Source organism: Empidonax traillii, unplaced genomic scaffold (assembly GCF_003031625.1).
Source record: "Empidonax traillii isolate 1590-97213 ecotype Southwest subspecies unplaced genomic scaffold, ASM303162v1 scaffold38:size1800464, whole genome shotgun sequence".
Classification (NCBI taxonomy): domain Eukaryota; kingdom Metazoa; phylum Chordata; class Aves; order Passeriformes; family Tyrannidae; genus Empidonax; species Empidonax traillii.
Window position 1 is genome coordinate 665,279 of NW_020955231.1, and position 16,752 is coordinate 682,030.

A 16,752-nucleotide genomic window follows, 5' to 3' on the forward strand; every position below is an offset into this window, starting at 1 on the left:
AATTACAAGGTGCAAATGACCCACTGCCAGCAAAAAAATTCCAATTTTCCCTTCTACCCAGAAATCAGCTTCACTGTGGGGTCCTGCTGGTAGCTGTGAGGATGCATCACAAACTTGGTGGAGACTGTTTCTCACTCATGGTAGGAAATGTCTTTTTCTAAATACAAGCTAAGGGAATATATTTTTCTCATGAGCCCTTTGTTATCTAAGGGCAAATGAGTTTGAGCTGGTGGGATCCTCTGTAATGTAGATGAATGCTGCAGACAAGCAGCTAAGATAGAAGGCTGTCTTAGAACTGGGAGAGTAGTGAAGTGAGAGCAGAGCAAAGGGGAGAGGCAGGGAGAAAGAGGTTGGGGACAAACTCAGAAAAGATGAGAAAAGGGAGCAGATGCACAGCTGACATGCAGTTCATGTCCCTAATTACAGTATTGTCTAATCTAAATGCTCACCATAGGCACAAAAAGCTGTGATCAAGGTCCTCCCTGTTTTCAGCAGGAATAGAAAATATAGGACAAGATCAACTCCTGACTCTAAGAGCCCCTGAACAGGAGAGGGGTGGCATGTATTAATTGTGGTGATCTACATGAGTCCCTGATGAACAGAGATCAAAAAACTTCAAAGAAAAGCAGAAATTACCTTGCTTCCTTCATGGAAATATTCCCACTCTCCCAACTCTACTCATCAAGTCTGGACATGTATCACAATGCGCAGCTGGTTGCACAGGAGGAAGCTATCTTGTTCCTGAGAGGAGGTCACGTCTCCCCACATTTGTATGTTCCAAGAGTTTGCTCTCTTCCTTGCACTGCTCTGAAACAGTTGATCTTAACCACAAAGCAGCCAAGGCAGTTCCCCTAATGCTTGAGCATGGAGATCTTTCTTTGAAAAGTCCCTGAACGTTTCATCTCTACTCAGAGAATTCCTGGTGATTCTATATTCCATATTAAAGCTGTGATCAGCCTCAAGTGTCTTTTAAAAGCCATGGAAACTATTTTCTTGATTCTGCCAGATGTTTGGTCTGCTGTGCTGAAGGGTGACTACATAGCCTGAAGTTGGATCCTGTGTTTGAATAAGAAAGTCTTTATTCCTGGAGAAATAATATTTATGTGTTCTTCCAGGAAAACTGATCCCCCATCTGGTAATGGGAACTGGTGGTGAAGATGGCTGTGTTGTTTTGGCACCTATAATGAAGAGGCGAGGCTGAGCTGTGTATTTTGTGTCTCAGAAAGCGCAGATTTTTTTCAGTGGGTGACCACAGACATGTACTGGGAACATGATTTCCAGGACAATCTGGAGAGAGAGTAAGCCTTTAAACACCTCTTACAGAGATGACTGTGTCTACAAATATGGCCCCTTCCAGCTTTCCATTTTGATCCTAGAGCTGCTAAGTGGCACGTGTCCACCAGAGGGCATGTGGGCCATTTTCTCCTCCTGAGCACAAAAAAAAAGTAGAGAACAGTTTCCAAAGCAAGTGCCCTTCCAAAATGGGATCCTGTACTGGCCCCCTTGGCTGTTGCCATTGCAGCTGGGCTGTTGAGGAATGGTGCTCAGACAAGTGAACTGGCAGCAGTAGGGCTGATGTGACTGACTCTGAGCCACTACTGCAGTATGCAGAGCTCTTTTGGTGTGATGTGGGGTTCTGCCTGTATGAAGGGTTAAATGTAAGTCTTTATGGTGCCATGACTTTATGATTCCCTAGACTTGCATTTCAGACCCCTGTATATTCAGACGTGTATATACATCCACAAGAGAGAGAGAGAGACACACGTGCACATGTACACACCTACGTTTGCTCACAGAAGTATCTCTATCCACACAGGCCCACTCTATAGCTTGCAAAGTAAATTAGTCTTAAATGACTCTTTGGAAACAAAATAAATCAAATAGCATAATAGTACCATCTTTTTATCTCATTTGTTCCCATACAATTAGTAGTTTTACTGCCATGTTGTGACAGGTGACTGTGTTTGACCTTTGCCGCTTGGGTGGTTGGCTGGTGCTCAAACTAATGAAGACCCTTAATGGATTGGCTTTTGTGAGGCTGTGAGCGGTGGGGTTAAAGAGAAAATGGTGCCTTAGACAGAGTCCAGAGAAGATCCTTCAATTAAACCTGAAGTCTATTAGCAAAGAAATATTGAGGAGGTTGAGAGTTAGCAATGATTTAACCAGCAAGTCTTCCTTGTGAGTCGTTTAAAAAAAAAAGAAAAAAAAATCTTCCCGGTTATTTATTGTTGAGTGTGTGGTTGGACTCTCATCCTCTTGGGTGAGAGGGTGGGAGCAGAGCCATTGACTTGGAGAGGCTGGGGCTATTGGACCCGACTCCCAAGTTTGTTAGCCCCTTGCCTCCCACACAGCCGAGCTTACTTTGGACAAAAGAGTGAGGAAAAATAAAGCAATGGCAGGAACAAATGAAGAGTGATGCCGGGGAAGATAAAACCAGATCTCTGAGGTAAATAAGACTTTTTGGAACTTAATTGTTTTTCATGATGTAAATAAATTACACTGAAAGAAAGGGAGAACCGGCATCTTCTGGGCAATGAGTGAGAGGGCAGAGCTGAGCTGTAGAGCGTGAGTAATAAACAGGAGTGGAGGGAGGCAGATGAGGAGGCTGGTGCAGGACAGGCAGGGTCTGTCCAGAGCAGCACAAATGGACACAACAAGGAATGTTAGATGTGAGGGGCAAAGGATGGCTGACTTGTGAGAGCATTAGGGGGGCCAGGCCTGATTACAGCAGAGGGCCAGGAGTTCTTTCTCCTGCTGTGTTAGATACTCCAACAGAAATCCTGCCTGGCAGATACAACAAGCTGGCTGCTCCACGGGATCTCCTCCTGCCCCCAGTGGCTCATGAGCTGGTTCCTGTCCCTTTCAGTGTCAAAGGGACACTGAGCATTTCCCATTCCTTCCAGGAAAGCTTCCTCCCTTTTGTTTTCAAGACTTGCTTAACTTTCAGCCCGAGTATCATCTTGCAGCAGTGTTCATGGTCTTAAGCAGAGCTGAGGCTGCCTCTGGCCTACGCTGGTCCTTTGGGTGATACACTGTCCCACAGTTGAGAGGTGGAAGATGGGAAGGATCTGATATGGGACAGCTTGAAGCTGATTGTTCTGAGTAGAGAGGCCTGTCTTCCCACTAGTCAGCCACCATGTAGATGCTGTTGGGGTGTCCTGCAGATTGTTGGCGTAGCTGAGACTTTCATCCCCACGCACTTTCCCTGCACTATGTAGTAAACCTCCAAGAATTCACTGTGAGCCAGGCAAAGGCTGAGATGGGACAAGAGGGAATAGTGTCCTGGGTCCTGACAGATGGGACAGATGGGACATGCCTCCACCACACGGCCCCATGCTGTGGGCTAGTTTGGTATATTGGTGCCTACATCTTTCTTTTGAGCCAAGATACCTCAATGATCAGGAAACTGGACTCTCTTTAAATCCCCTGGTTTCTCCCAAGAGATATTGTGGCAACAAAATGGGAGGGAACCAGGCCCAAACTACTTATACAGATGCAACTGGATTTGCCAGGTCTGCAGCCTATTCTGGCTACTGGGAAAGGAATTGTTTCGCTCCACTTCAGCTGAATCATCATGTAGCTTTTAAACACCTCAAGCATAGTGCCCAGCTATTCTTCTTCCTGAGACATTTCACCTCAACACCATCAGACAGGCCTCCAAAACTGGACACCCTGCTCCAAAGGTCCTCAAGCATCATGGCAGGCCCTCAGAGCTATACTCAAGAATTGCCTGAGTTTTCATTTCTTCTTCATCTATCTATCTATCTATCTATCTATCTATCTATCTATCTATCTATCTATCTATCTATCTATCTTTCACTCTTTCCTCAGGGAGCAACTCCTTCCCTTCACTTACACAGTCCTTCTTCCTTTCTTTTTCTTTTCTCTCACTCTTAGGCACGTGGCTTCCCCCTCCTGCCTCCCCCTACTTTGGGGATAATTTAACATGTTACACACTAACTTTCCAGTAATGGCACTCCGGCTTTTTGAAATTCTGCTTCCCTGTTTTATGGCTGGGCCTCTAATGGTTATCTCGCAGCCCTGCCTCTGGCAATCATGTAAGGAATAAATAGAAGCTGACACAGTAATTTACTTAAATCTTCTCCACACTTTTGCAGCATTTTCCTCCAGAGGATACCCCCGAAACAACAATTATTTGAAATGTCATGCGTTCCTGCCCCTAGGCTACCGACAAATGAACATTAAATCTATTAACAACAAAAAAAATTAAATGTTTACTTTTCTGCGAAGGTAAAGGAGAAGCTGGAGAGAGGGAGGGATGTCTCCAATAAATTTCTTCTCAATAATAAAGAGGTGTAGTTAATGTTCTCTCTAAGCGGAGTCAGCTTGCAGCCCACATCCTATGAGGACAGAGATGTGATGCCACAGAACTACCATGTAGCCTTTGCCAGGGCAGCTCCAATAGCCTCATTTTTCCAGGCCAGGGAGTGCAGTTTTAGGTTGGTATTTTTGCAGATTAAGTAAGACACGCAGTGGGCCAGAAGCCGTGAACAGGGTATTCTCAGTTCTAAACCCATCTGGAGCAGTGGGAGAGGAAGCATTACCCCCTGGGAAAAAGGAGGTTAAGAATATAGCTCATCTGCTTCATAGAAAGGAAAACTGAGCATTTTTGAACTCTGTCCCTATATTCTGTAGAAAGTCTAAGCTGGAGGTAAGGACCACCTCCTCTTCATTTTCCATTCTGCAAATGGGGAAGTCCAGGTCCAGAGTAGGTTAGATGCTCACCAAGATACAGTAGCAGATGTAGAAAGAAATATCCCAGCTTTATTCTGATTGCTTCATACTGTCTTGAAAACACTGTCCCTCTGCTTGAACTTTCCAACTTACAACTATTTTGGAAAATGTTCCTTGTCCATTGATTCAGCCTAAGGTTCTCTTGGGAACCACTGTGCTTATACAGCCAAGAATCCATCCCTTTGACTTGGAAATCCTCTCTCCATCTGAGTTTAGGGATTTAAAGGAATCAAAGGATCACAGGTCTTCTTGTGAATGAAGTCATGAAGGAAAATTTCTCATCTGATGTTGAATGCTGCAGATCCCACAGAAAAATTTGCTTCTCTATTCTTCTTTTCCCCTTCTTTTCAGCAAAAGAAGCTTGGGCATAGACCTCAGAACCTTGGAGAGAGTGGCACCTCTGACATGCTGTATGAACCAATTGTTACGTGGAGTGTGAACAGAAACCTGTTATCTCCCCTTTGAAGAGGACACATGAATATCTGACCAGCCTTATGTTCCTTTGTGCAGAATGGCCAGACAGTTAAAATTTTGTAGTCACCACGATTCACCGTATCACCAGGTAAGTATGTCAGGATGTGGGTTTTTTCCCGATCAACGGGAACCCCACTTTTTGGCACTGGTTCTGATCCACAGAGCCAGAAATCAGAGGAGTTATCCACTAGATCTGCTGCATTCATGTTCCAGTGGAGCTTACTGTCCCAGTCCTAATCCATTTCTTCACTGCTGTCCCAGTCCATGTACTGAGGCGATTCATGATACATGGATGCTCAGTCAGGCATCTGTGATGCTAGACGTCTGTGGCACTGAGATACCTTTGCATCAGTGGCAGATAGTGCTCATGTGATGATGTCTGTTTGGGAGAAGATTCTCCAAGGTAGCTGCCACAGTGCTGTGACACAGGCCTGTGCTCTCACAGGTAGTTTATACAGCCTGATCATTCAGGTCTTCTGAGTCCCATGGATCCCCTTGACATTTTGTTGCTACCTGCTATGATTGTTTAAGGAATAATAAGAAATATCATCTTCCAAGTGTGTGATATGTGTGTGTCTGGAAGGAGTAAGTTGGTTCTCTACTAGCAATCCTTTAACATCCCAGTGTGTTTCATAAGAGGAAACTAGCTCATTCAAGGAATCAGAGTTTAGCTCTGGAAAAACAACTGCTTTGGGCTCTTCTCAGGCCTGGTGCAAATACTTTGCCTATTGCCTTGCACTGCCACAACTGCATAGAGAGTGTGTCCTTTGTCATCGAGAGAGAAGGGTTTGTGTGGGGCTTTGTGGGCATTTCCCATTTACTTTCTGAAACAATCTCTCCCCTTGATAAGAAAGGATTGTCTTCATCCCCACTCTAGATCCAGCTAAGTGCTTGATGTTTAATGATACATAAAGAGCAAGGTAGATATTGTATCTATGATCACTCAGCTCCACAACATACATACTCTGTACAGGAAATCACCCAGCTCATGATGTACAAAGCACAGGCTTCTGAATGGATCTTAACACAAACCTTAAAGTGTACTGTAGATTCTGCAGTATACACTGCAGGTGAATTCTGTCTCAGTATTGCAATGGATTGATTTAAATAGTTCCACTGCCACCCAAAAATTCTAAGCACCATAGCACATTTATGAGTTATCCCAACACACAGAAACACCAACGGTCTAATATATTGGGATGGACTCTTAGATAGCATATAGTATAAATACAAATCAGTGTCTGCTATTATAAATTGCAGGGCCTCAAATATATGTTATCCTATTGCTAAAAAAAAAAAAAAAAAAAAAAAAAAAAAAAAAAAAAAAAAAAAAAAAAAAAAAAAAAAAAAAAAAAAAAAAAAAAGCTGTAACTTGGGAAGAGAATTCATCAGGCTATTTTGTATTATTAAACTTCCTCCTGTAATGTCTCCACTTTGATCTCTTCTCTGGCCAGATTCAGATCTTAGTTCTTGATTTCCACCAAGGAAAGTATATAGAGAGGCTGGGTGCCTGCACTTTTTTTTTTTTTTAAAGCTTTGTAGCGTGTTCTTGTGCTCTCAATTCCGGATAATGCTGTATCCCTTTTATCCAGCCCCTCCTCTTGGCCTTTCAAGTGCAAAGAAGACTCCTGTGCCCCCCCATCAAAGTTAAAGGGAGGCTTTAGAGAGGAAGGCTCAGCACGCTGGGGCTCTTGAGCCTGTGTTTAATCTCTTTTCCCGTTCCTCTGTGCCTCTGTGGCTTCCCTGCCAGTTTCTTTGTTGCCAAGTTTCTCATTTCCTTTTATTTGTGTGTGCGGGAGGTTGCCAGGCTCGCTGGAATGCAACTGAAGTCATCTTGAGGGGACGCGCCTCGGCCCCCGCCCCGGGTGATACACGACCTGCCTCGGCCCGCTCGCCCACCCTGGGCAGGCTGGAGTGGGCTGGAGTGGGCTTTCCTGGCTGCAGGCAGCAGGAGAGCCAGGGAACGGCAGCGGGACAGCAGAGATACCCACCTGGCTGCTGGAGCTGGCTCGTGCAGGGCTGGTGTGTTGGATGCCCTGCAGGGTGTGAGGAGGATGGAGATCAGGGGAAAAGGAGTTGAAAGAGAGCACCTTGACCTCTGTGCTGCTGTCTTGCCTGGACAAGGAGAGGAGAGACATGTGCAGACTTTGGCAGGGTGAGGGGGCCTGGTCTGTCTCAGTTCCTGCCTAAGCTCAGCTGACCTCAGTGCAGTGCCCCATCTCCTGCCACAGCTGCCCTGTTCCACCGAGTGACGCTGGGCTGAAGGTGTGGCCTTTAGCTGCGCGCTGGGATGTGCTCCCAGGATTAATATGGGCTTCATTAGGCTCCCGAGGGAGAGCTCGAATCAGACTCCAGAGCCGGGCATAGCTTTGAGGAATGCATTGGTCTTAACAAATGACAGTAGAGACTGAGTTTGAGACATGCTATTTGCCATCCCTCCATCACGAAGGTGCCTTACTAGAAGACATATATGTCAAGGAACACAGAAAGGGGATGTTCTGGGCGGAATGAGATGTTAAGCTTGTCCATGGGCCCTCAGCCTCCGACTGTGTAATGTTGGAGGAGTGGCTATCAGTGGATCAGGCACTGTTGTACCCACTATGGGTCTTGTCAATCCAGACGCCAATGTATGCACTGACTTCTCAGCTTGACCTTGGTTCTGCCTTGTGGTCTGTAACGTACGAAAACCAGGAGTTGCTCACTAGAGGAGTTCCTCAATGTAAAGGAGAGCAAAAATGTGGGATAATTTTGCTTAGGATGGGCTTGGAGTGGCTGGAACTGGCAGTTTGCTGTGTAGCAATCTGCAGCAGTCCTGTTGGTACTGTCCTGTGGTGCAGTGTTGAGAACATTTAAGTTTTGGTGTTATTTTCTGCTCATGGGCACTAAGAGCAACAGTGATGATTAAGAGCCTTGCTCAGAAGCCTCAACAAACTCCCCTGTGGCTGTGAGTGGTTATTGCTGTACTGCACAACCAGAGCTGTTAGGCTGCTGGACCCTCTGGCTAACGGCCAGCATGTCACTGCTCGGGTATCTGCCAAATCTCCCTGCTGCTTTGTTCAAGGAGCATTTGTACTGCCATTGTCTCTGTTCCCTTTGGACAGGCCCATGGGGTTGTGCAACTCTGAGTTTGTGCAGTGTCTACCTGGATGTAATTGTTTTGGCTTTGCACCTAGAACAGTCTGTCAATCTGCAACCCTGAAAGTCCTGCAGGAGACCTGGAGATTGCATCACATACTAAGGGGAAGACTGACTGATAAATATATTGCAGTGAGCAGAAAAGAGAATCGCTGTAAATACCCTTCTATGCTCTGTTGTGGTGCTGCTATTTCAACCCAATGGTTTAAGTATCCTCACAGAGAGGCTTCCACACTTATGCATTTTCTTAACTAAGATATTGTGAAGAAAGCTTTTGATAAAGGCACTGTCTTATTCTTGTGTTAGAAACACTTTTACTCAAGAATATTTCAAGAAGTTTCAGGTTTTGCTATATTCCTTTTCTATTTTTTCCTCTTTTATCAACCTCAGATCTTTTCATTCTTGGTTTTCTTCACCAGGATGAGTTGCTATAGGATGGCAGAGCAGAAGGAAAGCACACCATCTAACCCCTTTGATTCTCCCCTGCTGCTGCTTGGCATCCACATATACTGTGAACTGCAAGAGAAAAGCAAGACCTGGAAACAATCTGCTGAGGGTTTCAGATTCTCTCTCTTCCTCTCTTCCAGACCATTAGGTCAGAAAGAGAATGGCTGTCAACAAGTGTTTCATCTGGAACTGTAGTCCTGGGATTTCCTTAGATTTTTACCACAGCTTGAGCTGAAAACTAGTTTCCCACTATCAGTCACTCTTGGCTGAACCACTATTTTGATTTTTCAGAGCTGATTTCCACCCCCTGCTCCTTTATAATACTTCGTTTGCACTCATTCAGGGTGTGGCTGGATCAGCCGCCAACTTGGAAGAGGTTCCCACTTGTGCTTGTTACTGTGTCTGGACACAAAGTGGCCCTCAACTGTGATGCAATTATTCCTTGAAAAGGGAGGAGGTTTTGCAGGGGATTGGCCTGGACTGAGTTCTGATCAATATTTTAGAGATTTCAATAATAAAATAAAAACCAACCAGAGAGTAGCAAACTCTCCAAACTTTGGAGGACAGGGTTGTAACTCAAAATAGCTTGATATGCTGGAGAAATAAATTAAACTTGGGTAATTCAGTTGATGCAAAGGCTCAGTTTGCATCTGATTAAGGAATGGGGGAACTAGTGCACTGTCTAGGGGGAGGGCAGAGTTCAAGCTGTGTGGGAGACACAAATGTTGCACTCTTGCAGTAAGATGATGTTAGGGTCTGCATTTTATCAGTGCTGAGACACAAGAGGTCCCAGCAGCTCTCTGGAATAGTGCAGTAGAGTCTTGTATAGTGCTGAAGGCTGCCATAGGGCTGGAAACCAGGGTCTGTGAGGAAAGGTTAAGGAATTGTTTTATGTGAAAACGGAGGAGAAGGCTATGCGTGTAAAAAGCTCAGTTTCCCAGGGTATAAATGAAAGATATCAAGAAGCAGGTAAACAACCATTTTCTCTGCTTACCTGCTAATAAGCCGAAAGAAACAAGTATCCCTATAATGGAGGGAGATGATGTAGTAAAAGCCTTTGCTAACTCATGGAGCATAGAAGCACCATAGAGATCACCACGCAGATGTTGGGATCTTGTCTGGAGGTGCTTCAGAATATACCTCAGCCAAGGATGGTCTGGATGTATCTGTCTCAACAGGAAAGTACCTGGGTCATTGCATTGCTTTTTTTCCCATTGCTTTTTTTGCATCCTTTTCATCTGCTTGAAAGCTGACAGAGCAGTGGGAACTTCAAAGGAATTTTTAGTTTGAGGTTTTTTCGTTTCCCTCATGGAAAACCTCCAAAATCAATGAAAACATAGAGCACATGCTATGTATTCCCCCGACAGAAAGCAATGCTAGCAAGCTATTGGGTACAAAATGCTTTGAAATTTCCTGGTTGGAAGATAATTGATTATCAAACAACTTTTATACCGTGCAACAGAGATCACAGTTCCTCTTTGGTGCTGAAAAAACTAAGAATTAAACAGGCTCCTCCTAGGGGAGGGATCGTTTGGGACAGGTGTCCCCTGCGGAGCTGCAGTACGGTAAGCACATGAGCCTTTCACCAGCCACCAGATCCTGTGTTCCAGCCCAGGCCAGTGTCAGCTCAGAACTCTCCCCCTCTCCCTGCAACCCTGGAACGTGCATGGCTCGTTAGCAGCAGCCTGGCAATCAGAAGAGCCTGCAATGGCAGCAGGAGCTTTTCCAGAGCTGTCCCACGTGCAGGGCAGGGCAGGGCAGAGGCTGTTTGCCAAGGTGAGGTGCTCCCTGCAACTGGCTGAGATGGAGCCTGTGGGAGAGGGCGTTGATCCTCACCAAATGCAACCAGCTGGAGCAAACTTTGATTCCTTGCAAAGTGCTTCCACTATGCAGTCCTGCCTGCCCAGATAGTCACCCTGCTCCCTGATGCATATGCAGCCAAGTGCCAGCGAGCAGATGGAGGAAGAGCCATCTGGCTTCTACCAAGCTCATTCCCAAGTTGGAGGTGGGGGAGCTGCTGGAACAAAAGATGGCATCACTTGGGAGTGCCTGGACTAGAGAGTTTGTGAGTACTGCAGGAGTCTTAAGCTTGCTTCTTCCACGCTCATTGGCTTCCCAGCAGCAGGTTTCCCAAGCTGCTGCGCTCATGTGTGTTCCCGAGTAGCTGAGCTGTGGTCTCCAGCCACTCTCTCTGTGTGTGGGACTTCTGCTGGACTCGTGGAAAACAACACATTTTTCCCCTCCTCAGCCCACACTGCTGCCCATGTGGTAGGACCATAAGGGCCATTCTCATGGCTAGGACACCTAGGACAGCCTTTGACAGGGCTGACAGAGCCAGATCCCGTGGTGCCGGCTGGGATTTTCCTGGCTCAGGTTCTACTTCGTTCCATGCTAACTCCACACAGCTGGGCTGTGTGGGGCTAGTCACCAGGGAACAGAGGCTGGCAGAGATGAATAGAGAATGTGAACAGTTCCCTTGGTGCCCTTTTTCCTCACTCTTGTTTCCCTCTCAGCAGGGGGAAGCAGTCTCTGCGTGGTCCTCTGCCGATTGCATCGGAGAAAGTCATTAAAAAGAATTAAAAAGGAAACAGAAAGAGACGGAAGAGGAGGAGGAAAAAAAACTAAACAGCTCCAAATAAACTCGAACAAAAGAACAACAGGATCTTCCTGCTCAAAGGTCTGGGCCACCCTCACCTTGACAGCAAAGGACAGCAGCACTCCAGCGATTTACTGGGAGAACGGAGGAAAGCCTTGAGTGTATTTCTGCTGGGGCAGTGGTGATATGGGTTGTGGGGCTGGTTGTGGAAGCTGTCATCTGATTGTTCAGATGGGGAAAAAATATATATCTGCAGAATTAAATTTATTACACAAGGTTGAATCATCCAGCTGCTGAAATTGGCAAAGGTTTGGCTTTTGGAGAGGGAATAGTGTGCAAGATACCATCCTGGGGGGCAGTGTCTCTCCTCCATTTTGCTGTGGGGAAGTATCAGCCTCTGTTCACAACTGCTCTAGCTGGGGAGCAAAGAGTGGGATGGACCACCTGGTTCCTCCTGTCCTGTCTCCAGGGAGGATTTGAGCTCCAAGGTTACATGGTTGTGTCTGGTCTGGAAAGATCTGGTTTATAATCCAAATACAGTACCGTAAAGGTTTTCTAAAAATAGTTGCCTAAATTTTGAGTCTGTTTTGAGATACAGAAGTCTGGGCTTTTTGGATGCCAGCCACTCACGTGTTCTGAATTATGACTGGATATGGCCAGTCATCTTTAAAATGTTTGATATTTGAGTTCTGGATAAGGGCTTGCAGCCTGGAGCCTGTAAAGCACTGTGGAGGGCTGTCCCAAGATCCTCACCATCTCCACTTCCCTCAGCGTCTGCTTCAACACCCGTCTGTACCTGCCCGAACATGTCGTGTTAGGACTCTGTGACAAAGGCAGGAACTTTAAGATAGTAGTGAGATAATTTTTGTTGCAGTAAGAGTGGCCTGCAGGCTGGGGACAGAGATGGTGATGGGAGAGCATCTGAAGATTACTTGAAGAATCTCTTTCTGAAGCCCTACAGGCCACACACTTGCCTGGGTCTGACACAGTCACTGGTTCAGGTTCCTCCTCAAACCATCACAGAAACAGCAGCATTTCCCCTGGGTTTATTTCTGCACGCTTCAAATGACTTGGATTTTCTCACCCAAGTATTGGCCGCAGGAAAGCTCCTGGACCATTTTCCTATTAGCCCTCCTTGCTAGTGTTTCACTGAGGCAGTTTGTGGCTGCAGATGTTCCTGTGCTTTGGTTACCAAGGCTTAGTCTACAACTGTTACAGAAATCCTTAATTCTAGCACAGTGGATCCCCATGAACATGGTAGATATGTTTATGTCTCACCTAGCATACCACAAGCTGAGACAGAACTCAAAGGGGACAGAACACTGGGGAGGTTTGAATCATATGCTGAAATAGGTTTAGCTGTTGTGCAAAGTATGTTTTTCATTGGTGGTGCTTTTAATAGCTTGCATTAGTTTATTTATATGTATATTCTGGCATGTACTGCTGTATATTAATATAGGTCTCAGCATTTATATGATTAGCTGTATTCTTCTAGGTATAACTGTGCCTGTGTTATTAAAGCTTGCAGGTTTATCTTTATACAGATTACCAGTATTGGGGTAGTGTAGTGTTTCTGAGGTTTGCTGAGGTGTGTATCGTTAAGTTGTGTGCTGGATGCATCCCTCCCTAGGGGTGTTTCTGTGGGGTGTTTTGAGGCATTCACTCTGCTCGTCACCATGGGGACAAGCGGGAGGAGGGCGGGGGGGAAAGGAACACAATTTGTATTTCTTAGTGCTGTGTGATTGTGCTCTTACAGTGCCTCAAAGTGAAAGGTGCATGAGGAACTACATACCTCTGTCCTGCGTGTTTCTCTGTGACAATAATATGCACGCACACATGCACTTGCACATACAGGCACACACCCTCCAGGCTCCAGGGCGTGTAGGAGAGTGTGTGTGTGTCTGAATGCTATTTAAATAAAAAAGAAAGGAAGTGAATCAGGGTCGTTTCCATTTTAATTGTAAAACAGATAAGCACTAAACACTTTGAAAAAGTAAATGACTTGAGAATAATTACTATCTATTACTCTGCGTCCCAGGGGGGCAGTTGGAGGAGCCCAGATGGCTACAAAAATGGGATTTAGCAGAAAATTGAAGACATTATTCACCGTAACACATTATCAATTACCTTCATATCAATTACAATAACCTTACATTAGAAGAAGGGCCAGGAGACTATCTTCAGCCCCCAGCCTGAATAGTAATTGCACTACCCCTGTGGATGGTGTGTGTGTGTGTGTGTTAGAGAGTGGGGGGCACCACAGGGTTGTGCAGGGGTTCTGGCAGCTCCCACTGCTGGGAGGAGGGGAGGAAGAGGGTGAAAGCTGTTCAGAGTAGTTTTTCCTCCCCTTCCTACAGTCACCTCTTGGAAGGTTTTCTTCTGTCCTGTTTGTGTGGTCTGATAGCTTGAAGGGCAGCTGATGTGGCTCCTTCCAAGAAATTCTGCTTGGCTTGCCATTTGGGATGTTCAGGGTCTCTCTGCAGACAGTGCTGTTTCGCACCAGTGTCCCCTACTTTCCTCTTCCCTCTCTGAGCCATTTCAGCCAAGCTGCTCAGTTTGTTAATAGGGGCTGGTGTGCAATCTGAGGTTCTTTTCTGTAGGATCTACCTTTCTTGGTGTAGCAATCTGTGCAGGAGGTGGAGGCCCTCTGCCAGACCCAGATAGGACATCAGCTCGTGTTTCCTGTAAACACTCCCCGAGAGATCACACAAGACCTTTGATGGGCTATGGAGATGAGCCAAACAAAAACAATTCAAAAAAATCTCTCCTCTTCCTTTTCTCCAGAGATGGTCGAAGGTGTCTCAGGGAGGAGCAGTACCAAGGCTGCTTCAACAGGCTGGTAGCATGAAGGTAGCTCTAAGGACATCTTGTTGCCTGCGACTGTCTCTTGCTGCCAGCTAGGATAGCCCTTGGAGCTGGTAGTATGTTAGTGCTTCTGACTGTAGCTGGCTAATGCTTCTGGCTTGCCATAATGCCATTTTGAAATTCTCTCTCATGGATCTGGGCTTGATCCAGCTTACCTGGGTATTTACACATGTAACACCCAGATCTAGCTGTCGTGGTCCCCTGCAATCCAAACAGGTTTCACTGCCACGGCATCCTGGCCTGTGCACAAATGTGTGTGTATGATAAGGATTTGGACACATCAGGGCACTTATGAGTTAAATGGTTGGTGACACTCCCTCTAGTCTCCCCCCTTTCCCAAATATGCACTGGAGTGTCCAGTGGGTTAGTGCAGAGAGGACTAATTGCTATTAAAAGGCTTTAATCTGGGAGATTAGTGCTGGCTCCAGGCGGTGTTTGCACATGAAGGAGATGTTTCCAATGAGATGAACTAGAATTCGTCCCTGCTGTTTTGTTGATAGAAAATCATCTTCCCCTTGGTTTTTTCTCTTTATCTCTGTCTCTCTTGCTTTCTTCCTCTTTCTAATCATTTTCTTTTGCCTTTTCCTTGAAGTTGAGCTGAGAGCTTTTTTATATTTTGGAGTGGCAGTCCTCTTTGACCTTTGGGGTCAGTTGTTTTTGCACATTCGTACAGACATGCATATGTGTACACATAGATGTGACTGGAGTTTCCTGATTTAGAGCCCTGCAGGAAATAGATCCTGACCAATATAAGTGATGATAAATGTATTTTTCCCTTGCTTGCTGTTGAGCCTCTTGTGGGTCAGAGGGGCCTGCAAAACCCTTCCTATAACATGGGTCAGGCCAGTCCCTTTCTTCTGGGTAAAGACTTGATCCACAGACCATCAGGAAGAGGTGTTGCAGATAGAAAATCTTACAGCTCCCTGCAGAAGTAATTAGTGGGAGGCAATTAAATGATTACATATAGGAAGGTATAGAGCATTACTGGACCTCTGGCATGACCCAGGAAATGTCAGTATTGACTTTGATGAACATTGGATCAAACTGAATGGAAATGATTCTGATAGCATGCCAGATGTGTCCAGAGAGCCTGTCCATGAAAGAGACACATTTGACCTGGGAGCACAGAAATCTTTGTTCTATATTTGCTGGAGGATCCAAAAGCAGAGATGCTCATACTAAATTTACTGTTTTCAGAAATCCATGAGTGTCTATCAGGTCTGACTATCTAGATATGTAATCCCTGCTGTGTCTAGCATCCACTGGGAATTTTCACAGCACCCTTAAGAAGTTTAGTGCCAATTCCTGTTGAAAAGTACAAAGGAATAAATACTGTTTACGTGTAACTTGAGTGGAAGGAACTGAAGACTTTGTATCCCAAAGAATATGTGAAAACTTTATCAGAAAAAGAGGACTTGGGTAGAACACAAGCTTTTATGGTCCTTCTGGCCTAGAGGGTTACCAGACAAAAGTTATGAAAGAGAAATGGTGAGAAAGAATGAGTGTTCTCAAATCAGTGAGACCAAGAATCAAGGGGAGAGTTGGGCAAAGGGAAGAAAACTGGTTCAGGATCTGGGTCTTCCAGTCAAAGAGTCAAGACTTTCCAAGGAAGAAGTGCTTTCTTGCAGAGTGTCACACATCGTTCTTCTGTGCGCTGCCTGAACATCATGGATTTTGCTCTTTTGCAGGATGCTGCTGGAATCTTCCATCAGACTGCACTGTCATTATTTTTGCCATAAGTATGTATTTTGAGAAGGTGTAAATGAGGCACTGTGAGAAGACAGGGGGAAATTAAGTCACCTTTGTATGCCTGGAGGCTGTTTGGCTCTCCAAAGGCAGTTGTGGAGTCTGTTCCTTGGCAAAGTGGTATGGTGGTGTGTTGTTCTTTGGTTTTTTTAAAGCATCTGAATCAGATGTGAAATGTCACAGCACTGGTCCTTTTAGGACAGCTTTGTAGTGGGCTGCAATTTTGTATAAAGGTAGTAATTTTTGTCTCTCTTCCTCTCCGTGCCCATGCCTGAAAATCCAGACTGTTACTGTTAGCTAGCAGGAAGGCAGACCTACTGCTCATGTAAATTGCTCTAGTTCTGTTGTTTGCCCTTGTTCCCTCAAGTTTGCAGATGATGCTGGTGTAACCAGCATAAGGATCTGGCCTCTAGCATGTGTTTGTCCCATCTGCTGTCCAGCATGTTAATTTTCATGGAAGACACAAACTTGCACGGACTGTGATTTTAAGGAGGGGCCCTTTTTCTTTTCAAGAGCCAACTGCAAAGCCTCAGGGGCCAGATTCTGAAAGACAGTCAATGCCAAGATCTGGAGGAGCTGGGAACTTATGTCCTGGCAATTTCTGGCTTGTGCTCCTATACTGACAAGACCATAAGGAAAGAATCATGTGTTAGGCATTTGTGTAAAAACAGTGATGATGTTAAAATTTTGTTGGTAGCAACATCCTTTGGGGAAAGGACCAGGCTTGCAAAAAA

The 16,752-nt window shown here is 45.5% G+C and overlaps 1 long non-coding RNA gene across 2 annotated transcripts; it reads left to right on the forward strand.

Moving 5' to 3' along the window:
* The first annotated feature begins 2,272 nt into the window (after positions 1-2,272).
* On the forward strand, positions 2,273-16,007 carry LOC114054722. 2 transcript variants are annotated; one of them, XR_003570558.1, is made up of 4 exons: positions 2,273-2,446; positions 5,107-5,317; positions 11,325-11,568; positions 15,961-16,007. It is a non-coding gene; the product is annotated as an uncharacterized LOC114054722 (long non-coding RNA). The 2 variants fall into 2 exon arrangements; XR_003570557.1 differs by lacking the exon at positions 15,961-16,007 and adding an exon at positions 14,192-14,284.
* Positions 16,008-16,752: the final 745 nt, after the last annotated feature.